The 24792-nt window shown below is 39.2% G+C and overlaps 1 protein-coding gene across 1 annotated transcript in view; it reads right to left on the minus strand.

Annotated features, from left to right (window-relative positions):
* EHF (ETS homologous factor) overlaps positions 1-12307 on the minus strand; it is a 31942-nt gene extending 19635 nt beyond the window's left edge. Inside the window, exon 1 of the mRNA XM_061347223.1 lies at positions 12157-12307. The gene's annotated coding sequence lies outside the window, so the exon portion shown is untranslated. The remainder of the gene's footprint in view (positions 1-12156) is intronic.
* Positions 12308-24792: the final 12485 nt, after the last annotated feature.

Here is a 24792-nt window from a genome sequence, read left to right on the forward strand (position 1 = left end):
CTCAAAAGCGGAGAGAAGCCTCAAAAGAAACAACTCATCTGCAGTCCAGTTCCCAGCAGGGGTCCAGTTAAAGCTCAATTTTGGGCCACTTTGCTATGACACTCAATGCACCATTTAGATGACAGCCTACACAGCCTGGCCTGACTGATGATAATCTCAAAACTCACCATTAATGTCACTGCAAACATACACCATAGATACTAGCTTCCAAACTTCTTGAAAGCTTTGAAGAAAGTTTGTATCAGGAAGCACTGTGGTAACACTCAATATTTGTTGCATAACATACAGAGTGTTTGATGTATTTCATTTTTAGTCCATCACGTGCACCTTTGGGCCACAGTGACAAAATGTGCTCACTGAATCACACCGGGAGTGTGAAGTTCAAGGAATTATTTTTATTTAAAAAAAAATAAATCTAAATAATCTCCAAAGCTCTTTGTATTCAGGATTCTGGGCTGGGGCTCTGGGGCCAATCTTCTTCCATTATACACCTATCTGAACTGCACATTCCTATGCTTCTGTTTTTTTGGTGTATACAGCTGTGGTTCATATGCATAAACCCCATCTTTGCATGTGCAAAATTGACTTTTGGTGAGCTTTCAGAGACTACATTCAGACCTTGATCATTTAATGTTGTGGGCTCTTGGAACGGAAGAGTTGGGTTTATTCTTTTGTTTTCTTTGAACCTTGTATATTAAATGTGTACATGAAAGTAGACTGAAAGACCAGAAAAAGGAAGATGAATAGAAAAGGAGGATTTAACATTTACCTACATTACAGATAGGATCATGATAAACAAAATCAAATAAAGCTTGATTGGAATCTTTTATTCCTAAATACCTGATTTTCATGATGCACTACAAGGCAACTTTTGTAAGAGATATGTGGTAGTTGTTTTAACATGTTCATATGGATGCTTCAGAATCTTGCATATATATTTTAACTAAAGAGGAGCTTAGGTTGAAAAGTTAGGATCTAGATCTGTATCTAAGCTATACCTCTGCTCCAGGGTTTGGGTTTGGTTCTTATCTCTCGTTTAATGATGTAATTTAAAGACAAAACCATAGTTCAGTTTCCTTTTTGAGAGAGAACAAAGTTCACTTTATGAATGAAAAAAAAAATTACTTGATGATATGCAAACTCTCATAGGTTGTTTTTTCTATGACCCCTTTTTTCATAATCAACAATCTTCATATGAACTAACTTCAATTTTCAAGGCAGTCATTAGTATAATGAAAATAAAAGGGAGAATTTTAAAAGAGGCTTTGTTTGTTTGTTTGTTTGTTTTTCTAAATCAGAAGCAAACAAAAGGTCAACTGTGAGCAGAGTCCCCAAGGCATAGATGTGTCTGACAGTCCTAACTGCCAAAGGTTGGTACTTCTGCAAATTTTACCTATAGTTATGTTACCTTAGCAGAGGAAACAGTGAACAGGAACCTGTCACTTAACAAGGATCCAGTGCTTCAGATCCATGCTCCTTGCCACATCACAGGCTAGATGTACCTCTTCTTGCCATGCCACTAGCTTGCGAATACGAAAAAGAGAATATCATCACTTATTTTACTGTCAGAAAGCTCATTCTATCTTGCAGAAGATCTGTGCATAGATCTGTATATTATTAGTGGAATTGTTAGTCGCAGAGCTAAGACTAAAGCAATTCAAGAAAAGGATTTATTTCTTTATTTCTACTTCGGTGTAATTTTTGCATTAATGTATCCTCAGAATGTTTGAGAAAAGTGGTTGTATTTGCTAAAATATAGCAAAAGGCAGACTTTTTATTTTTCAGATTTGATGCTGCAAAAGTGGCTTTGACCAGCATATGGCACTCCTTTCATTACAGCATGCACCACCTCAGCAAGTTCATGATAATTTGGGTCAGCCATTTTTCCTGAATATTTAGAAGTTATTTGCCATAGATTCATCAGTCTAGCCTCAGGGATACAGAGTCTTGGAAACACTATAATGGGAAAAACTGCCTTTGCTCTTTTTTCTTTCTTCATCACTTAATACCACACCTCATGGAACAACTCCATACCTCCTTTCATGTCCTTACTATCTCTCTGGTACATCCTTCCTCTAACCAGGAGCCAGCTCATCTCCCTAATCTCATTTTGCTAAACACCTTTCTTTTGCTTACAATACACTAAATATACAAATGGCCAAAAAGCACTCTAGATGGCCCTATAACTTGACAAGCCACATGTCTATAATTAGGCAAGAGCCTCATCAGCTAACAAAATATTACCATCGTGTTCTAACACCTTCTCCTTTTCCCTTGGCTCTGTTTCCCCAACCACTTCTCTCTACCTTCTATGACAGCTTCTCTTTGCATTACATTAAAGGCTAACAGCATATTGAGGGAACTGCTTTCCATACTGCTCATGTAGCCTGTGTGACTGTTCAGTTATTAGTGAATAATGACAATAATAACAATAATAGTTGTGTTTGTGTTCATCTTTGGCTCTTATTGGGTGTTGAAGTGTTTCTGACATAACAGCCACGCAGATACATGCTGCTGCAGACGCCAGTATTTCATTAAGTTTATTTTAACCACTATCAATCACCAGCACCACTTCTCTTTTGTTACGAGACTAGTCTGGTTTTCAACAGCAACAACCACTAATTTACCTACTTCCCAAATAAAAAGATCTGGGTTTTCTCTTTTCGTTTTTGTAAACTGTTTTATACATTTTGCTATAAAGGGCATCTGCTTTGAAACTGCATGTTTCCTCTTTGGGGTTGGTTTCTGAGTGAGAACTAAACTGAATAAGTAACATGGGATGGAGACCTAAACCAGGAAAGTGTCTTGGGCAAAATGCAAATTTTCCCCTTGGGACTACTATTTTTTACATGAATTGACTCCTTCAATCAACAAACTAATTGTGTTTCTTCATTAAATGCATGAGGGGAACAGCACAAATTAGCTAAGATGGGAAAACTGGAAGTTGAGTGTAAAGCATTTTATCATAAATTAGGTAGCTTGCTGGAGAACTAACCCAGTAGATAACAGTGTTTATACTTATTGCAACCCAGTGCCTGACTAACTACAATCTGATCACACCCTTTTGCTGGCGTGATAGCAAAAGGATATTTCAAGAAGTAGAAAACAGAAGCAGCACAGGGGTCATGGTGGGAAGGATTATTCTGTACAGCCGGTGGGGAAGGTTTATATGGCTGATTATTAACTCCTCCGCCTGGGCCAGCCATGATCCCTAGTACCAAGCTGGGACTCACTGATCCCACCTGCATGACAGCTCCATTCAGGATGCCTGCTCCTCCTGCATTCGTCTCTAGATCATACCAAGTATCCCAAGGGAGACAGTGTTCCCAGGCAGGCAGCTGTCACTGAAATAGTTCAACGGAGCCCACTGACCCTGTTTCAGAAACCTGCTCTCAAACCACTACTTTGACTGGCGTTCAGCCTTGCAAGTTTATGTGCATTTAGTAAGCATTTGTTTGGAGCCCAGTCATATATATATATATATATGCATATATTCTTCACATTGTATTTGTTGTGTAAAGAATAAGAGTCTGCAAGACCACTGTGGCATCTCACTCCACTGGCTGCACAAGAGCTGTCTGCTTCACCCCTGGGTGTAGCAGCAGGCTCACTTGCCCCACACGCCCAGGACTTCGAGGAAGCCCTGAGTCTCCCAGAGCCGCATGGCACTGGGACAGTAGCTGGCATATATGCTGTGGCTCCTTTATGATCCCTGCATTCATTAAAAGCAATCAGAAAAAGGGGGGAATGAAGTTTCTTTGCTCTGCAGCCACCTGCTATAGGTAAGGCAAGAAAGCTGTGGAAAACAATGCCTCCCCACTTTGTAAAAGCCATGTTCAGCTTCCTCCTCTCTCTCCTGCCCGTGGTTAGAGGAGCAACACTTCCGTGGTGTTGCTCCTCACCTGGCACAGCGAGAGCTGCCCATCCTGTTTCCATTGATTTCTCCAGTGGTTGCGTTAAACAATACAATGGAGTACTTATGTGTCAGCGTTAGAAGCAGGTTATTAAGTAAAACCCACCGTAAATAGAGCCGTTAATTCAGTTGCTGGCATGGCTCTCTGTTATCTTCTCAATACCTCCCAGAGGGTATTAGTCTTACCCTTTCGTTTGAGTTGGCAGCAGAGTTATTTTTTTGCACCTGCTGCTCTACTCCGATAACAACACAGGTCAGCTTTGATTTGTTGGAATATAAACAAAAGAGCAAAGCCAGGCATCTGCCTCAACAGCCTGGGCCGGTTTGACGATATAGCTTTTCCCATTCGGTTTTGTACAAATGTACTCTTTCGATTCTTACGTGACCTCTCTCCTGCTTCATAAATAGACCGTTGCCACAGAACAGCCTGGTGTCGGAGAAGAGCACAATACTGTACTTTTCCATCAACTGAATCCTCACCTGGTTACAGTAACATGCTGTTCCAAGACTGAGGTCAGACCAAGTGTCACACAAAATGCATAAAGAAAAATCAGCTGAAACACTGGTTTGAGAATTAGCAGAAAAAGGCAACAAATTACGTGTAAGAAGTAAAGGAACTTTACTGAGAGGTAAAGAAAACCCGAAGCACTGGGAAGGTTTGTTTTCCCATATGAACCTCCACACACTCCAACTCTTAATCTACTATTATAAAAAGTAACCAAATAGTGCAGTCCATGAGAAGTAGGAACTCAGCTGGGAACTGAGCTGCTTTTAAATTCTTCTGAAAATTCAGCCTGCAGGGCTCACCTACTATAAAGCATCTGTGGTGACGGAAGAACTCCTGAACCACTGACAACCGTCAAGCAGAAGAGTCCACAGAGACAGCAAAGACACAAAGCACAGAACTGAAGGAAGGAACTAGTATTACCTCCTTATTACAAATAGAAAAATTGAGACACAAAGCTGAAATGATTTCCTGAAGTGATATATAGTCATGTAACAAGTAAATGGATAAGTCAGTCCAACTTGTATCTTCAAGCTCAAGCTCCATTGTTATCCATTATATCACACATCCAGCAAAAATTTCAACATGCAGATGAGTTGGGAAGATCATGGAGGTTTTGAGGCCATAAAAAAGGTATTAAATAGGGAAAGAATTTTCTATATGAAAGAGGCCTGTTTAGACTGAAACCAAGATTCTTCTATGTATCGTGGCTATTACGCACCTGAATGTTGTTGGCCGAAAAAAAGTAATAATCTATTAATTCAATATATATTCAATAATATCAAATCATTAAATAAAAAGAAGTTGTCCTTGACCAATGTATGACCCTGAAAAAGAGCTAGAAATTCCTAAGTAGAGCTGGCTGAAATTCAGAATTTCTGTTCTGTGGAACTATGGTTATTTCAAAGTGGGGGTTTGGGTTTGTTGGTTTTTCTTCTATACTTTCTTGGGGGTTTGTTTTGTTTGGGGTTTTCTTGTAATCACAATGAAAGAAAGGAATTTTGAAAAGCATGTTCCTAGGCAACAGAGAGGGAGGATCGCAGTCCCAATCAACAGACATGTAAAAACCTATATTCAAGTTGTCCCAGTAACAAAAGTACAACTCAGTCTGTTTTGTAGCATTGTTTGTAAAAGACAGAAAGCACTGAATACCAAGCTAAGGTATCACTGCAAACAGCCTGTACTGTCACAGCAGAGCAGCTGCGCTGGAAGCAATAAACTGAACCAGCCTAAAATGGCCGTTGTGCGCGTCGTCACCAGGGAACCTTCTCCAGATCCTCACCACAGTAATCCTGAAATGCAGCCTTTGCGGGCTACCAGATTCGACCATCTCAAATGCTACCTAGGATCTGAAGTCTGCAGTCCTGTTCCTTCTCTTTCACTGGTTGCTGCTATTCCTTCTTTTCCTCCTTATTTCTTTTACTTCTCTTTTTCTAATTTTTGTTTCATTTTTTTAACCTCTTTCAGTTTTTGCCTTCTACGTAGACTTACTGACCTTGCCAAGGAAGCCCTTTTTATCACCACCATAAGCCTGTAACCAGTAAACCAGACAAAAATATCATCTTCAGTTATCTATCTATCTGCGGCACAATACTGCCAGGTCTTACAGCAAGTTGATAGTTTGTGACTGGTCCCTAGGATGTAGGCTAGAGGAGTCAGAAACAGGGCAAAAAGCTTGCTTCCCCTCAGTTCTTTTTATTCCTCTGTACAGCTATATATCTCACTTAGTCCTCAAGGTAACTGGAACAGGTTCCACCAACAAACCCAATAAAAATATTTCCGGACTATTTCAAACAACTTTTTCGTCAAAAGGAGATTTATTACCATGTGAATTATACCATCTTTAACATTGTTTTAGGAAGGCAGTGCTAGCAGTGCCATATCAGCTATTTTAAGACGCCAAGGAGGGTTTTTTTCCTTCTTTTTATCTTTAATGATTAAATCTTCATAGGATTTTTAATATTGAAGATGTGTCATAGCATACGATAGTCTGATACCTTTGTTCTTCATGACCCAAAGCCCTGCTAGCTTTTGCGATGTATAGTAGCACATGTTCGTGCAAGAAAAACTACCATGACACAGAACAAAACCAGGGCTCTTTTCCTTTTATTTCTTTCTTGGGTTTTTGATGTTTTTTGGGGTTTTTTTAATTTTTTTTTAATCACTGCAGGACAAGGCTGATCACTCATTTATACCTACCAACAAAACACACATACATACCAAATACAGCTTTACATTTTAAAGGATTAAATTTAAGGATTAAGGAGGAGTTATTCAGATAAGCAAATAAAATTGGTTGAAATTGGGGAAAATATTTGAATTCTTCTTTTTTAAAAGTAAAGCAAAAAAGCCCATGCAGGACCTAAAGGATGGGCATGTGCATTTGCTTAGTGCAGCATGTATGTGTGAGTGTATGCGTATCAGGAGATGCTACAGGCAGACTAAGAAAGCTTCACTGGTTTGCCTACGATTCGACTATAATCCAAAAACATATTATTTCATTTTGTACATCCTGCTTTTGATAAGTCTGTAAGGATACCTCACTCATCTAATCACTTATTAATTCAGCTTTCTAAAGCTTTTTCATCTTCCTCTCTCATGGCAGCTGCCTGGGAATATTACAAGTCTGTTTTATGTGAGCAGTGTGTTAGATCCCACTGCAAGCGATGAGAGCAGCACCCTTGAATGTGTCAGAATTCAACTCCCTGATAAAGCCCCTCCAATAGCCATGCCAATCTATGAAACAATTGGCTAGCCAAGCATACTTTGAAAGTGCATCATCAAGATGCAAGCTTCTAAACTGTTGCATAATAATAATTATATGTTTCAGTAAAAATCATTAAGAAAGTTTTGGGGTAATCATTATTTCATGGACATAGTCTGATTCCTGACCATAGCATCTTGGGCAGTTTTAAACGGGTTGTTAATTATATGGCAATATAAATTGGTTACCTGCTCACTACTAGATGAAAGAAGACCAAGAGCAGTATTAAAAAAAAAAAAACCAGAACGATTCTTCTGATTATGGCACTAGTAATTTAGACAATAGAGCATATTTTTACACATAGTTTCTTAAATCCTTAATGACTTGTAGGGGCTCAGGAGACTATCCTGGCTACTACTGTGAGCTGATGAAACTTCTCAAGTGTTTATGTTCATAACCTCTCTCCATAATACTTTTTCCATAAAAGAACTTTTATTCTACGTGTTTTCATAACCTTCAAGAAGAATGACTTTCTTTTCACCACTGCAAAGCAATTCTCCTTTATTGACCCATCTTACTGATCTGTGACTAGTGATTATCCAGCCCCAGATAGCTGTTTTTTCACTAATTCTCACATTCTTTCCTGTGGAGCATATTTCACAAGATCAGCAGAAGAATAGGTAACAATACCCATGTGCAATGTCAGCTTTCGGAAAGGGAGCCTTTGAGGGCTCTTCCTCAGAGGGAGACACACAAAATGCCAAATGCCAGTTGATTGCTCCACTGGCTACATGACTCCATGTTTACTCATTCCCACCTGTCTATAGACCAAAGACAAATGGCCCAAGTATTTTAGGCATTCAGTGAGCAAACTGGTGCAAGCTGCATCCTCAGTAGAGCTCAAAGGAGCTCACACACTAAGAAGGACTCATGACAACTTCCAAAGAAACAAAATTCATCCTTATTTTTCCATATGCCAGCTGTGTGAACAAATCCTTTTCTGCTTACCCTTTCTTTCACCAGTGTTACAAACTCCACCCTTGCCAAGTTTCCTTGAAAACTTACTGAAATAAATCCTTGGTTCCTCAGGAGCCAAAATACATGTAAGCTGCAAAGTGTGCTGAAGGCAGAGACAAGGAGAAAGGGAAGCAGACATTTCTGGTTAGACATCTTGAAGCATCCTTAAGCACTAGGTTGGTTCAGCAGCTGAAGCCAGTGTACTTTGCTGAAGATGGTGTTGGACTTCACCAGTGCTCACAGGACACATTATTAGAAAGAAAACTCCATGAGTTTACGGTTTAAAGTTCAATAGTAACAAAAGCTGAGAGACTGGGCAGAGCCTTTGCTTCATTAACATCACAAACTATGCAAGCTACAAAAATTATTAGCATTTCTGTTCATTTCCTCATGTACAGCAAAGCCTTTATATTTGGTTCTACCACATCCTAACATCGTGTGTCATTAGCAATGACAACTGACAATTAAGTTTGTGACCCTTTTCTTTTTATGTGCTGCTTGCTGCAGGAACGCCTAGTCCTCAACAAGAATACCTACTTTACCACCATAGGAAGGCGGATGAGAAAGAGAGAACTGCAAGACCACAGAAAATCCTATGAAGGGTGGTCATATTAACCATCAGAATAAGAAGGGGTCATTCATCTCCATCCATAGCTTGGTCTTGGCACACTGACCAATTTTTAAGCCAGACAGGTCTGTCCTGTAGCACCCACTTTCCAACCTGTCTCTCTGTACAATAGGTCATTACTCCAGTTCACAGAGATGGTATTCATCACCTTGCAGAAAGAGCTTGGACACTTGTCTGGGAATTGAATTTAAACAAGTAAACAGCAATAGATGGACAACATAACTGTGACTCCACAGAATAGATCCAGACTACACTGCAGTCAGTGAAAAGTTTGCCTGGGAGAAAACTGAATGGTTTGTACCTAAGACTAAGTTAGGCATGTATAAAGAGTGCAGAAGGGGTGAACAAGGGAGGGAAGGTAAGCACTGATTCTGGAAAGATGTCAAGGCTCATGGACAATTCTCTGAGTTCACTGAGGCAATAAAATCATTAATCCTCTTCTGTGAGAATTGTACATAAATATTCTCTTCTTCAGCAGGTGTAGAATTTCATCCTCACAGAGGTTTTTTTTTTGTGCAAACTGCTGTGAGACAGGCAACAGGTTAACATATCAGTCCTGTCTGAACACAGACGCAACTAAAGAAATCCTCCTTTTCCTTCTCTAATCTCTCTTCATCTGTGTCTCTGGATGATTTTTCTTTTTTAGTTTGATCTTTCTCCATTTCAATTTGTTACCTTGCACCTCCCAAACAGAACAAATACTGACATTAACAATAAAATTCGTTGGGAATGGAAAAAATTAAGGGAGTTCTGTGGAAGCCAAATGATTTAATTTGGTCTTTCTCCAACATCTTATTGTCTATTCCCACCAATGCCGAAAACTCACAACACCCTGATAATATCTGTAGTAATACGAAATTACTATGGCAATACTATAGCACACTCTTTCAGATGACAAGAGGGTCATAATATTACAACTTAAATAGACCACATTCTATTACCTGATCTCACCATGACTGGGGTAGTATGTGTCACCTATAAATTGCTGTGAAGGGCTACCTAATTTGTGCCAGGGCAAACAAAGGATTATTCTGGTCTGATATGAGAGCCTTTACTACTATAACTTGGGAAAAATACATTTTATTACCATCCTTATAGCCTTTACAAATCACACTAGGACTAGAAAAAAGTTAACAATAAATACAAGCAAACAACATCAACTGTATTAACCATAACCTTGTCTCCGCAGGTAGGACCAATGCTCAAAGGTGAGAAGGGTGTCTGGAGGACAATGAAAGCTTTGGGCACACTTTACTAAGCCTGACCCTGAACTCCCAGTGTATTGACCCACATTACCTTTGTGTTTGGCCCTGCTGTTCCCACAGCCTATGTCCAGTCCCAACATCCAAATTTCACAGCACATGTTGAAAAATTAGAGGAGACCAGTGAAGTGATTAAAGGATGGAAAAGCTTACAGTGGAACAGGTTGAGGTCCCAAAGGTTTTCACTGGTGTGCAAGTTAGTGTAAGTTTTTCCATGACAGGAACCAGACTATGGAACTTGGACTAACACAATTATTCAAGACTAGGCTAAGGAAGGACTTGTCCCCAGCTGCCTACACAGGGAACAGAAACTTGCCACCCAGGGGGACTGTACACATCCAAGGACGCAAAAAAAATCAGGTGGCTGAATGTTGAAGTTAGACCACATCAGACTGAAAATGAAGTAAAATATTTTTAGAGGAATGGTATTTAATTGCTCGAGCACTGGAAGTTCGGGTGAATTTCCCAGTGACTTGTGGACTTTTTTGTCTGCTTTTTAAGATCAGAAGTTTTCTAGAAGGTAAGCTCTACCTGAAGCCACCAAATTAAACTCTGAAAAATTCTGGGAAGTCCTCCATTGTTACCGCAGCAATCACTTCTGGGTTTGAAAACTTTAAGCACCACAAATTAAACTGTCATTGTGATATTTGTCAGTGAAACACCTTAATCCTGTTGTTTTTCTAGTTTTAATTGTGGCTGTTTTCTTTGGTTTCTGCCTTTGCATTAAATATATAACTGCTGTATTTTCTGGCTCTGGTATTTTCTACAGTGCAAAACAGATATCAGAAAATTGATTTAAATATCTACCTGCAAATTTGCCATCAAAACAGAACTTAGGCAAGTGCACTTTTTTACTACACCAAGGTTTTCACCAATTACAAGAAATACTTTTGCCAGATAGATATATTTAATACAGTCCTATTTGACACAAGTACAAATAAACTCCCTAAATAAAACTTTTACCTCAAGGCTCATTTCTGCCATTATAAACTGGTTTCATTGTCTAAAGAATAGGGAAAAAAGGGTAACTGGATGTACTCTAGAAGGAAAGGTGACATTTTTAGGTGAAGTAATCCAAAAGCACATTACTGATAAAATTCAATAACTTTATAACCATATACACAAGAGCATTTGCCTAAAATGCCTCATGTGGTGAAACGCAAACATCTATCACTAAGCCACATCACACATATTTTACAAAATCAACACGGATTTTGAGAAACTTTTTCTTTACATTCACTTCTACAATTACTTTAAACAGCTGTGTCTATACCTTAAGGGACCAGTTCTGGTTCTATTAAAATAAAATTACACTGGAAGAGAAACAAATTAAACAGGCAAAGACACTGCAGGCCTCTACTCACACTGTATTTACCTACCTAGTGCTTGAGCTGGGTTCTGTGGAGTGCTTTAGCTTAGAAAGAACTAAGATGGGGAGAACCCCCCTCACCACAGGAACTGCCAAGAAATTGCCTTGAGGATAAAACTGATCTAAGTTATAAATGTACTGTAGGATTAATCTTTTTTAATTTTCAATCAACACAATTAACCATCAACATCCTTATCACTAAAAGCAACAGAAACATATCACTGTAAAGTGTCTCCCAGTTTTCTGACACCAGCACATCCAATGGTATTGAGGAGGACCACTTTCTCACCCCTTGCCTTACTGAACAGATGACCACTCTGTGGACAAAAGCAGCAGATTTAGGACCCAGAATATTATTAGATACGTCATAAATAGAAAGGATCCTCTGCAAACTGTAAGTAAACCTGACAAAGCCACAAGCTCAATTCAGTTTCAGTGACATGCTGGGTAAGTAAAGGCAGCAGATCTGGCCCCAGTCAAACATAAACACAACAGAAATATATAAACAGAAGTAAGATACAAGTTCAAAATGGGAAATAGAAGTCTTTATTGTAATGTTAAAAAGCCTTTGAACAAATGAGCTTAGCTGCTGTTCCAAAGAGGGAAGAGAAGAGCTCAGCAGGGTGCCCATGAGTCCAGTAGATACTTCTCTTTTTCTTTTTTTTTTTCCCCCGTTTTTTTTTTTTTTTTTTTTTTCATTTTCACTGGTGTTGATTTAAAGGAAGTATATTAAAAAAAAAATAGCCCACACACCTTACCTCATTTAGCTGCAGATTCTGGAGTGGAAATCCTTAACTGAGGCAATAGGGAACTTGTCTACAGAACAGTAGGTTGGGAAAACAGAGGTACAAGGTTATGACTCCTAAAGACTCCCAGGAGTGAAGATAAATGGATGTGATATTAATTTTAAAACATTTTGCTGAACACTCAGGCAGCCAATAGGGAAATTCCTTAGGTCACTTCCTGTTCGTTTGATTGGATCTGAACGACAACAACGAAGATGAGGTTGGGATCATTTGCATAAGGCCAGCTCAGTCCTCAGTATTCAAAGAGAACAGGTCTAACCGGGTTACACGCGTGGCTCCAGAACAAAAGAAAAACCTGGTAATGGATGAGGGATTGATTTCTTTGTAGTTGTTTTTTTAAGACCATCCCTTTTCTCTTTTTTTTTTAATGGAGGTTATTTCAGGTAGATAGGGAGATTATAATTAGAATGAGAAGTGAAAAGCAGGAATGTCCTAAATTACAATTAGTCTGGAAATAACATCCAGAGATGCACTGTATGGAATAACCTTGTGCTGGCAAGGAGGTAGACTGAGTGAGCCAATATCATGGGCTCAATTCTTTCTTCATTTTCATACCTTGACCATCCTGCAAAATGAATCTCTGCAGGAGGGGGACTCTTGTGCTCTTCCACCTTCTCTGGGTATCTGACAGAAAGTGAAAACAAAATGAGGAAAAAAGAAATGATCCCTGTATGTGTACATGGGGTTGAGTATGAAAGCTTGGCTACATGCAGGTTAGCCAGACAGAAAAATGTCAGGCAGATGTGTGCTCATTCTTACATTTCTCTGTTTCTAGCCTTTCTAATTCTGAAAGTTAAGATCAGCTGGGGAAAACTAAAACGTTTAAGGCAGCTGCTCCACAGCCTATGGAAGTCAGGCAAAATATTTTCCCTTGGTCCTCTGAGCACTACATTAGAGACCTTTCACTAATTCAGTTGTCAGTTCAGTTATCAAGTAGGGTGAAGAGCAAGGAAAGGCTGTTTCGTCACAGAAGATCTCTGCTTGCAGGACAGTTCTAAGAGTTTTGAATCCAAAGTTTTCCCGGACCATGTGTGAGTTACCCTCCAGCTAGCAACCATGAACCTGAGTAGCAAACAAGATGTCTAAATCAAAATATGAATCCTCATCTGTCTGTCATTATTTCACTAGTCAGAAAAGGCACCTAACATGAACACAGCTAAAAATGCAATAAGGTTCGGGGGTCTCATTAAGTCATATGCATAAAACACAAGAAGTGCAGAATATTATTATACAGTGACTGTTCAGCGGTCTGTGTGAAGTTAGTTTTCCAGTATTTGATCACTTTTGATTCCAGGTTTCATCATAAATCTCCCTCCCAATGGATGCTGACAAGCATTCCTGTGCTGGATTTACCAAGCATAGGGAATGAATGTTCCCTTGACATCCAGAAATACTATTAATTATTAATCAAGGCCCATTGTCAGTGTAGGGGAAACATTTCATACGTGTTATTTATACTGAACCCGATTTCAAGATAAATAGTGGATCTCAGACTCAAGGAATGTCACCTTTGTTCCTAGTATCCACCTTAACACCAATTACATTAAAACCTGAGTTTCTTTTGTTCACATAGATAAGGAGCATCCGTGTCCAAGTGTTGCTTGGGAAGATCTCATTGATTTTCACCCAAGTTATAGTCAAATTCCACAGCTTCTCAACTTCCAAAGAAAGTTGTTCTTGAGAAAGAAGAGAAGCTGTACTTGTCTGTCTTGGAAAGCAGTATTGTCTCGTCGTTACAACACCAAGGGTTAAGGATCTCACTGAAAACAGACGGGCAATTGTTTGGAGTTTTCATAAATGGATCTAGTACCTATAAGATTTCTCCAAGCATTCATGTCACCCAGTCTAAGTATTTGCGTACCAGTTCATGTCTTGGTGAGTATTTATACTAAAGCATTCATAATCAAAATAATGTTTTAGCATCATATCAGCATGAACGATCAATTCAGAGCAGGAGAACAGGAAAAAGCTAAGAAGTAAGCAAAGAATGAGAAAGCAATAAAAGACACTTCCTTTCCCAAGAAAGACATCTTTAACAAGGAACCCACCTGTTACATCATTCAGCTGAGCTAAACATGGGTGATTAAAGAGTCACACTGAAGTACATCTCATTCTTGCACTGCAGGAGGATGTGACCGCTGGATCTCAACATAGCTAGGGAAATCAGACTTTTCCTCCTGCTAGACAAGACAGCAACAAAAGCAGCAGAAATTTGGTTCAAATGTGGTACTTAGGCTGGTGTGTCGCTTTCTGTTTGTGTGGCTGTGAATGTTTTCTGTCTCAGGTCCCAAGGGCAGAGACAGCTCTGGTTGCTAAGACCCAGAATACTTCCAGACAGACAAAAAAGTACATTGTACCAACAGGTCTGGGCAAGGTGAGGCTAACTTAGTCGGCACGCCAGCATGCATTATTTAGAAGTGTGCTATTTTCAAAGGCAGGGTGCCACACAGGGTGGTGGCTCCTTAAATTTACTGCCCTGCCTGCCCAGCTATGCTGCCCCCATGCTCCCAAGTATGCTTATTGACACTTACATGTGGTTCAGCACCGAGAGGATTATAGCTGGCTTTCAGAGACAGGCAGACCTTTCCTCCTGCATATCCTTTTCTAGCACTGCAGCCACAAAATTAACATGATTTTGGTCCCCACACAATTTTAGGTGGCAGAGAAAACATGAAAACCTCTATAATTAGGAGCTAGGAGGCCACATTCACAGTATGGCAGAAGTGTCAGTGCAGATTCTCAGAATTAATTTAATTATAGCCATCAAGCATCGAGGAAATTATCTAAATCTGTCTAGATTCTTAAATTGGCGTCTGTTACTGTGGTGTCTGACACCTGATGAAAACAGAGAACAAATGTATGGTAATTTCAACTTCTCCATTAATATTAATCTCTGTTTCGTTTGTTAAATTCCAGTGGAATATCAAAAGGGGAGTGTAAGAAGCTGATATGTAAGTTAGACATGCGAAGCACCCAGAGAATTCAGGGTATGATGTACCTGTTTTTATTCTGCTGCAGCAAAATCAGAAGTGATTCATAAAGCTTGTTGCAAAATAATGTACTTTCTGTAAAGCCATCATTAGAGAAGCCAGAAGGAGCAGGACAGATGCTACTTCCAAGCTGTGTTCGAAGTTGTAGGCAAGCACCACGTACTGCTAAGGTTACCCATTACACAGGCCTTCATGGCCTTGTAATTTTTGCTTTAGAGTTTGACAAAATCGAGCTCTTGGCTATTTGGCTAAATTGAAATCTTCCATCAAGGGCATTCGCTTTGCAACAAAATTTTGGAAAACTGTCATCCACAATAGTGTAAGTTTTTCCAAGAAATTAAAGATGGGGGGGGGAGGAGCGGAAAGCACTGCTTTCTATTGCCTTTTCCTTGGAAAGCTCGGGAACATTTGAGTTTGAAGCAAGGACTGATTACAAAGGTGTGCTATTTATCATTCCCAATAAAATCCAACCAAAATTAGCCAGTTTAAAGCTCATTGACAAACCATTGTCCATGTACTGGATACCACAATGGAGAGCTGCATTCCTGCTGCTTTTTTCTGCACTGACTATTCTGCACTTCCTGGCTTCAAAGGGCTTTCCCAACACCTAACATCGGCTATTTCTGTATGTCTACCCTCCTGAAAAGGCAAATTTTCCAGCAAGTCCCACATTTGGCCAAGCAGCTACCCTCTGTGCAACTAGAAACCATACAGAAGAGAGAACCAGAAGGACATTATTAACATCGTGACAAGTTAGGAGATGCTGTACTTAGGACACAGGCAAGATGTCACACAGTCGAAGAGAAGCTGGAGGAATACTACACATCCAGGGAGTGGCCCTGAACTCTATGTGCTGCACATGAATCAAACTTGCTCTGAAAACTTCTATCCATTTCCTCATGAATTTTTGTATAGGATTCATCCTCAAGGTATTTAAGGCATTATAGTAACACATTTATCATGTAAATAAGCATTTAATATATGTACATTGGTGTATTACGTTATATTAATGCATTAGCACTAATATTAAAGTATTAGCACCAACACTTTTATTTATCTTTATGCTTCCCTAATGAAGTGAGAAAGTAATAATGCATTATCCCTATTTTACATGGGGAATCCTGAAAAGATCAAGATAAAGGTGTTTAATAACTCAAGGTACCCTTCTAAGATGCCTAAGCACCATGTATTCAGAGCACTTAGTATTCTATAGTTATGTAAAGTACTGAAAGCACAGCTCCCATTCACTTCCATTTCAGATCTTAGCACTTAAAGAGTTCTGTAAATCAGACTCCTTTCTCCAAGAAAAAAAGGAAAAAAAATAGTTGTTTTTTGTTTGTTTGTTTTTTAAGATATGAACAAATGGTGGCATCAGTCTCTAAGAACAGGCTAAGCATTTTGTCTGGGTTTTTCCAAACATATCCAATCTCAAGCAAAATATGGCTCTGCTGGTCACCATCTGAATAAATTATAAGTAAAGGTAGTTATGATGAGGAGGTAGGCAATGGTCACAAGAGACTATCAGTTTGGCATACAATTCTATGAAGGCTCAATTTCTAAACCAATAGTGCATGTTAATATTTCTTTAGCTTCCTCACACACATCCCAGTCACCAGACAGACCTTAACTTGCTATAAACTTGAAACAGTGAACTGGAATCAGTCGAGTAACAAAGCCCTTTTGTTCTGTACTCTGTCCTGCAAATCCAGAAATGCCTCGAAAGAGGTAGTGGACAACCTGATGAACAAAGGGATAAAAAAGGTGAAAATCTTTGCAGGATCACTGCAAAACTGCCCACAATTTAAGAGTGATTCACAGAAAAAAACTACAGACACCTCCACTGGCAAACAGAATGAGGATAGGGTAGAAACCAAATAAAATTAGCAATACCAAGTTTAGGTTTTGATAGAGAAGATAAGGGTAACAAAGGGCTAGAAGGAACTAGCGAGGCATACATGAGCTGCTTACACAAACACTGAAAGAAAAAAATAGAAATCCTAGAGAGAATATAGTCTTATTATTAATTATGTGTTTGTTTCAGTCTTCTCCGTGAGCAGGTCAAATCAATCAATGTTACACGGCATTGGCATCCAGCCACTCCTTTGTTGCTCAAACTGTTGGGAATAAACTCATGAGAGAAATGGAGAGAGGTTAATATTAATAAATAATGACTTTGGCAAACAGAAAGATATGTAGCACTGAGGAGACCACTAAATCCAGTGCAGCATCAGTTATGTTTTGCTTCTCATTTGAAAGAAAAATGTGAAAAAAGGACCAATTGGTGAGAAATTATTTATAAGAATATTTTCTGCCTGTATGAACTGATGCAGTTCCACGGATTTCTGTGACATTTGGGCAACGCATATCTAAAAGCATTTTTCAATGTAGCTGTATATATTACCATTCAGGAGTCAAAAAAATTATTATGAGGCAATACTGACTGTGCAATGATCTCTCAGAGAAAAAGCTTCACAACTATGCAATTATAGGTGTTAAACAACAGGCAGGGCAAAATGACCTAATGGGTCTTTTCTATCTGTTGTGGTTTGAATCTCTTAGCAAACACCTTAATGCTGCCAGGACTGAAACAAAACAAAACCTTTGATTTTTGAGAACATGAAATTATCTTTCACTGAATGCAATCACGAACTAATGCACAAAGATAAACAAAGGAACACAAACATGGTGAGATACACTTTTAGCAGGCCTTAAATACTTTTCTTACTTTATTTGTGAACCAGGACAAGATAAGAAACACAGGGAGCAGGAGAGGCATCACCATTTGTACACGTGCTGCATCTCTCACTCTCAGAATCTGGTGGATATAGAAGTATGTTTGTGCTGGGATCATTTGTAACTACAAACCACTGGTTGATCCCCTAGGTGCCACTGATTCACAGAGATAGGAACCGGAGCACAGCTGCACAGCTTGGAAGAGGTGTTGTGTCATGTGTACACCTTCTTACTAAGCTAAATACAAGAAAAGTGGGGATAAGCACTGTAGATTGGCTGGACAAGAGTTCAAGTTCATTCCTGCACTTATGTCCTCATCAGTGAGAATGTATTTGTATTTTGCTATGGCATTTTATATACAGCATATAATATCAAACCTTTTAGGAAAACAAATGGGAATGCTGCTCCCAGCTGCAAAATGCTGATTCTAAGGTTTTCTTACCAAATTGAACTTTTCCCTGTTTAAGAGTATTGGATTCCCTAAGGCCTCACTAGGGTCTTTGTAAGTCTAAATGGTTTGAACATTCCCAAAATTAAAAGCTGGTCAGAGGAAAGGATTTGATTTGAGCTAATTTCCAGCAGAGACCTACAAGGAGCATGCATAGTTTCTTTTACATGCTGGGAAAGCAGAAAAGTAAAGACAACAAGCTGCCAAAGGCCAGTTACTTGTCATAAGGACAGATCAAGCAGCCAATAAAAAGGGAAAAAACCCCTTTTCATGGATGACAGGGCCAGTAATGTGAAAATGGAAATTGTTTACAGTGTAATCTGCTACTTTTCAAGGCAGTCACCCCTGTAATCCATATGGCATGGCAAAATGATACAGACATGAGGAGGCAACGGCATCTCTGGACACAATACCCATGTCCTGATTTAGATCAAGCGCAGTTCAAGGACAGGACAGAAAACACAGGTCCTAACTGAGAATACCAAGATGGACAAGTTGGGACGCAGAGTATCTGTCTGGGAGATTATGGGTTTTATTAGTTATGAGGAATCTCTGGCACCAGTACTGCTCCCCTGGATTACTCAAGTAGGAATACACTAAACAGAGACCCATGGCAGCATGAATATGTAAGTGACTGCTATCTTCAATGTGAGCTTCTCACTCTTCATGACATTGAAGAGTAATGAGATTCTGTATGAGTGCATTTTAATGCATGTCTGCGTGCATGTGGGTGAGCAGTACATGACTGAATGGCTGAGAAGAGGGGAAAGAAACTCATTATGCATGTCTGTCTTGGTGCATAAGTGTGAGCTGAGTGCATTCAAATGGGTACATTTGTGTTTTGGGGAAAGGTTATTAAAGAAGCCTCAAAGATTTCAGCTTTTAGAGTTAGGGAATGGACATATCTGCCATAAGGCAAAGTTGGAAAAATAGCTTAACAGAAATTAACAAAGGGGGTCTAAGAACTGCATAGGTACAAACGACATTAAAAGTCCAACCCTTCATGGTTCACGTTAGCCTTAAGAATTATACCTGAATAGATCTTTTGGGGACATCTCAAAACAAGCAGCTACCTGCAACATAGCATGAGGTGTGAACAATTCATAGGCTAACTTCCAATCTTTGTGATTGAGGGGATTTCCTTTGCCAGCATCTGAGTGGAAGAGCGAGGGTTAACCCTTGAACACAGCTATAGAAGGCAAACCTTTCCAAACCAGTTTATCCCAACTCCAGTATCTACACAATGCTCAGTGCCCATGAGATGCAAATATCAGGTTTATGATTAACTGTGTTAAAATTCCATAGAACTGCAAGTGCTTTTATTTGTTTGTATAATGAAATTGAAACAAAGCACCCTTTCCTCACTATATTTTCATTTTGCTAGCAGTTAAAAGGAAATCTTTCAGTAGATATAAGGATATAGCACATATACCTTCCAAGAGTTTCCCTCACATCCCTTAGCTGGATATACCAGTGCACTAGCTGCCAGGGAATATGCATGTTCAGTGCATGTGTGACCAGGGTAAATATTGTTCTACTGGAGATGGAGGATAGCTAAGCAAATATTTTACACTGACCTCAGTGTAAAGTCAGCTGTTTCCCACTACAAAACTTGCACTGCGGAGCAGATACTTTTGCTAAGCAGGACATTAAATAGGACTTCAGAGGCCTGGGTTATTCCTCTGGATTCTGCCACAGCCTTTCAGCAGTTTGATTCTCAAGGTCTATCTGGCCTAGGATGCTAATGAGGTAACTCGTCTTGAGTTCTATATGGGTGAATGCATTCCTGCTGGCGAGACTTTCCAAGTTTCAGTGGGTATGTCTAGATATGAAGACACTACAGAGTTAACTAGGGACCCCATAAACACAAGTTTTGCATATACCAGACCACTGACTTAGTACTTATAATACTCTTTAAACTTGAGGGTCAAGAGTTCAGCATTTGTCTATAGAGATCTGCTGTATTAGTCTTTGAGGTGGGCTGTGTGTCTGATAACTATAATATTATCCAGATGCCTTTTACTCTGCAAAGATTTCATTTTCCTAATTCATTTACCAGGAGAAAGGTCCAATTTTACTCAGCTATGCATTGTTTGATCAGTGGGCACTGAGGAGCTGCTTTACCCTTTTCCCAACCAGGGTGTTCAGTCGTGGGAAGCGACCATGAGAAGCAGCATGGCAGCTACTGCAGTGAGACACACTGGCATGAAGCCGGTACCTCATCACCCCTGTACAGGGTTACTATGCAACACTGCATTACTCAGAATTAATTACTTGATTTATTTAGAAAGAAAAACCTTCTCCCAGGTTTCTCCCATGCCCTTCTGAAATGGCTTTTAGCAGCTGGCATGGTACATCTGTGGGAGGAAAGAATGAGAAAAATTGTAGTGACTTTACTAGGACTCATTTTGTGGCTTGCAAACTAGACTCTGTGACCCACAGCAACACAGCCCTGAATTTCAAAGGGGTGAGTCTCTCCATGAGCTGCTCCCTATTCTTCTAGTAAGCCATCAAAAGCCTTGGAGCTGGAGTTGTGATCTTCAGGAAACTCCATCTCTGGTCTCATGCCCTGCAGGCAATCCTTCTACTTGCATGCAGTTTCCACAGAAGAGCCCTACAAGCTTTTGTGTGAAAGTAATGCCAGTTAAGTGCCAGGACATATTAATAGACAGTAATGCCTGCTGCCATTACCCCAGTAGTGGGACTCAATACACCTAAAAGAGTAAAGTGAACTGCTCATTAAGCAGACAGGTGGCTTTACCATGCACCTCCACACACATACACACATTGTAGAAATATCTCTCAAGAGCATACTCAAAAGAAACACCTTTGGAGGTGCAACATCTGGAGGAGACAATGGACACAAACTTTAAGTCAACACCTGTAGTTGGACATTGCACCATTGCTACTAAAATGAATCTGCTATTCCGGCACTGCTGCCAATTACATAATTTAATTAGTGGACTTAATGATCCAATCTAAATGGTGGCTGGCTTGCTTACATCTGAGCATTCTTTGGTATGGACAGAAAGTACACAAAAAGCATTTTCTTGGATCACAACACAGGCAAGAATGTTCAAATGCCTAGGACTTACAAACGAAGAAAAGGAGAGGAGAAAAAAAAAAAAGGAAAAATTAAAAAAACAGGCAAAACTGGGGAAAGGAGTTGTTTCAGATTATGGACTCAGATTATGGACTGTATAGAAAATGGTACAGCCGCTTCCTGTATTTCTTTTATTCACCCTGTGCTTGGATGCATTTATTTCATAAGATAACTCAGATTGGAAGGGAGGTCTGTAGTTTAAACTCCTGCTCAAACCACAGTCAGGTAAGTGATCAAACCAAGTTGCTATAAGGCTTTAGGGCTTTATTAGTCCCTTTAAATCAGTTCTTCATCAATCAGCTGTATTCCATGAATTGAAGTTACTATCATAACTACCACTCTAACTACTCGATCATCTAGATTAGTTTTAAGTGTTCTTGAGAATGGAATATGTACCTCTTCCTTTACAAGACTACTCAATGATTGATTACATTTTGGCAAGAAGCTCATCCTAGTCATCTGGCTTATATTCACCCATAAAGTCCAGCTATAATCCACTGTGACATTCCCCTTGTCATGTCATCTTCTAAACTGCATATCACATCCCTTTTCACATCTCCAATAACGCTATATGTAGAGGCACCATGAAATCCAGTGCCCGTAAGGGTACAAGTTAGAAGAAAGCAGCCATCTGTTTATGTGCAGTTGTGTACAGCAAAGGAATTAAAAGAAGAAAATTTCCCTGAAAATTATGGTTAATTAAATGGAATTCCAACAGTAAATATCACCTTCGCCATTTTTCTCCATATAGTCTAGTTGGACAGAATAAGCTCTATTCCCACCACCAGGTCTAATCCCTGGAAAATCAATGTCAGGCAAAGCAGGTAAGCCATAATATGTTCATACAAGGATTCATCACCCATTGAAACAAAGACCATATTTTAAAATCACCATCCAGACTAGATTTCATCAATTTAGATTTTATAATTAATATTAATATATATGACTATTACACATATATACAATTTTGACTTCAATTTATCTGAATGGAACTGGCCATTCGCAATACTTGGAAGTGAATGAGAACTTTAAACTAAACCATGTTCTTGTGTAGAGATCCTAGAGCTGATAGGAATCTTTAAACGGATAGAAAGTTGTCCAAGAGGAAATTATTTGCTGTTCACTTCTGACAGAGTGCTCTCTCTACTATCCAGGCCCACAGATCCTTCTTTTTTCTTTTTTTAAGTTTAAATGCCCTCTTAACATTGAATCTTATTCAAGGGTTTCACGTCCTGATCCACTGGGAGCAGAGAAAGAAGTCCAGAGAGTACAGTAATGCTCTGATGAGACTCAAGTTCAACCCTGCTGTTGGTAGAACTCTCAAGTGCTGCATTTTCCTGTTTAAAATCAGCTCCTCCTAACTAATACCCAATGGTGTCACTGCAAATAGCTACATCACCTGGTATTTCTCAAATTGTTTCAACTGCAAATTTTACAGACAGGTGAGTCCCTTGAACAGAGCCATGAAAATAACAAATCTCTTATACGAAAGGATAATAAATCATGACTCTGCTGACTCACTCTCTGTGTAGAGGATGGAAAATGAAAGAGTAAGTCCTTGAATAAGAACTGACTGAGACCTGAGTGAGACCAGTTACTGAGATAATTAGCCGATGAATGCGAGATGAAAGCTAAAGTCTTTTCATTTATACATTAATGAACCAGAAGATCAAAGACTTTGGCTTGGCCTATAACCACGACTGCAACATTGGCTTGCTATGCAATAATGAACTCATTATTAGGTGCTTTCATAAATTACCTGTGGTAGACTATATTTTTAATACTGTACATAAAGCACAAAAACAACTACAATGTTATTTTAGAATATTTTAATTGCTAAGCATGCACTTTCGTGCAATAAGCACGTTCATCCCTCCAGCTGATTGCTGCTACTAACCCTCCCTGTTCTTTCCTTGGAAATTTCCTGACAGGTAGCAAACCTCTTCGTGTTTTGTGGAAAAAGGGAAAATAAGTGACTGAAAAACAAAAGTAAACTTGAAAAGAGATGCGTCACGTAAGAAAAACCTACCTCAGAGGGAGTAAATACAAACCATGTTACGATTCCATAATTTTACTTTACTGAGAAAAGTAAATATTCTAACACTTCATCTCACCCCATCATTTTGTGAAAGTGTATTTCTGCAATTTATCATATTAGGGACAGATATGCCTGGACCCATGACCATAGATTCAATGTTTAGCTTGGATAATTGTGCACTAGGGAGGATTTTAGGAAATCTGGAATGTATTTCTTTCTATCAGACTCTTCCTGCAAGACTATAGGCAGGCTGAATGATAACTACCTTTCAGGTCCAGACTTGTAAAACATTATATCCTTCTATACAGATGCTGAGAGAATAAATGTATAAGTATTCACAATCCAGAGTTAAGAAAAGCTTATACCCACACATCTGATTGAAACTTCCAGATAAAATCCCAACAGTTCACGAAGGAAGTTGTGAATCCAAAGTAAGACAAAATAAACAGCAAAGCTTTGTCACAAATGGACAAGTTATTACGTGGGCATGTTACTATAATACATCTTTTAAAGGGCATAGCAAAGAAAGGTATTTTACCTGCTGGCAAAATTTCTGATGCAAAGAAGGTGTATTCACATTTATTTATGACCCACTCAGAAGATTTGACATTGCTGGTGAGAAACTTAATCTTAGGGGATTAAGCCATCAGTTGCTACAGCAACAGAAAGCAATTACTGCTCTGGGACTTAGGATAAACCTGACACATTCATTTCCATCCTTCCCCCTATATTTTTTACTTAATGATTTACTTTCAAGACAATGACCAGATAATTCACAGCTCAGATGAAAATAAGGGTGAGCAAAGCCCCCACATCGAACAGTTTATTCAGAAACTCTTTTTGCATGGAAATTATCCACAAGCTAGCATTTTTCCATGTGCTTCATTATTTTGAACTGCTCTGCAAACTTTTGTCAACCCCCACAGTTCTCACCAAGTATACACCAAAGCTTTTGTTTCCAGCATGACTATTCATAATGTCTTATTCATCCTGTGACCTCAGTAACATGCTATGGTTGTTTTTCTCTCTAACTGAATGACTTGAAAAACCCACAAAGATCTAAGATGGCTGCAGGAACAACTTCCACTGAAAATATTCGTGCATGTCAGAGCATGTCATTGCAGAGGTGCAGCTAGATGGATGTTTATGGCTCGTCGCTATTTCACAAATACTACAGTAAACAAAATGTCAAGTCAAATGCAAAGACCAGCAATAACAGTCCAGGGTTGTTATTAAAACACACATTCCCAAAGCTTCTTTGGCTTCAAGGTTCCCT

This window comes from Neopsephotus bourkii, unplaced genomic scaffold, assembly GCF_033783945.1.
Source record: "Neopsephotus bourkii isolate Nb327-2 ecotype Australia unplaced genomic scaffold, CSIRO-AGI_Nbou_v1 NB_42, whole genome shotgun sequence".
Taxonomy (NCBI): domain Eukaryota; kingdom Metazoa; phylum Chordata; class Aves; order Psittaciformes; family Psittacidae; genus Neopsephotus; species Neopsephotus bourkii.